Source organism: Hippocampus comes, unplaced genomic scaffold (genome assembly GCF_001891065.2).
Source record: "Hippocampus comes isolate QL1 unplaced genomic scaffold, H_comes_QL1_v1.1 C16498774, whole genome shotgun sequence".
In the NCBI taxonomy this organism is placed as follows: Eukaryota; Metazoa; Chordata; class Actinopteri; order Syngnathiformes; family Syngnathidae; genus Hippocampus; species Hippocampus comes.
In genome coordinates, this window is record NW_017833090.1 from 1 (window position 1) to 479 (window position 479).

The 479-nt window shown below is 49.5% G+C and overlaps 1 long non-coding RNA gene across 1 annotated transcript; it reads right to left on the reverse strand.

The window, feature by feature from the left end:
* Positions 1-2: 2 nt before the first annotated feature.
* Positions 3-416, reverse strand: LOC109508694 (uncharacterized). The gene is made up of 2 exons (XR_002166738.1): positions 269-416; positions 3-175 (listed from the first exon to the last, which is right to left on the reverse strand). It is a non-coding gene; the product is annotated as an uncharacterized LOC109508694 (long non-coding RNA).
* Between the last annotated feature and the right edge of the window lie 63 nt (positions 417-479).

Sequence of the window (479 nt, forward strand, 5' to 3'; positions counted from 1 at the left end):
TTTTTTTTTAATGGCTGAGGAGATTCTTGATGCAAGAGCCGTAAAGTTGTGCAGAGGCTTTTCAGAGCTGAAGGGCGCAAAATTGCTGATAGACGGCTAGGATGTGGTGGTCCAGCTCAGCTGTGAACAGCAGATTTTCCAACGTGCCCATGTACTGCTGGATGGTCACGTGGTGCTGACGAGGAACGGCGGTGATTGTGTGAGTACTTCATTTGGTGCGCCAGAGTGCCTGCGTATTTATGCGCATGCTTACGTGTGAGTGTCTTACCATGAGAAAGATCTGCTGTAGTCTCTCTACGCAGTTCTTGTACCACGGCGTGCTGACGTTGACGCTGCCCGTCTCACAGCGCACCAGATGCTCAGTCAACAGCATGATGAAGCGCTGCCGGGCCACATGCCACAAATTACGGTTAAATTAACATTCTTTACCCAGACGATCGCATAGACTTCTGTTGATGGCACCTCAAAAGGGTTAAAAA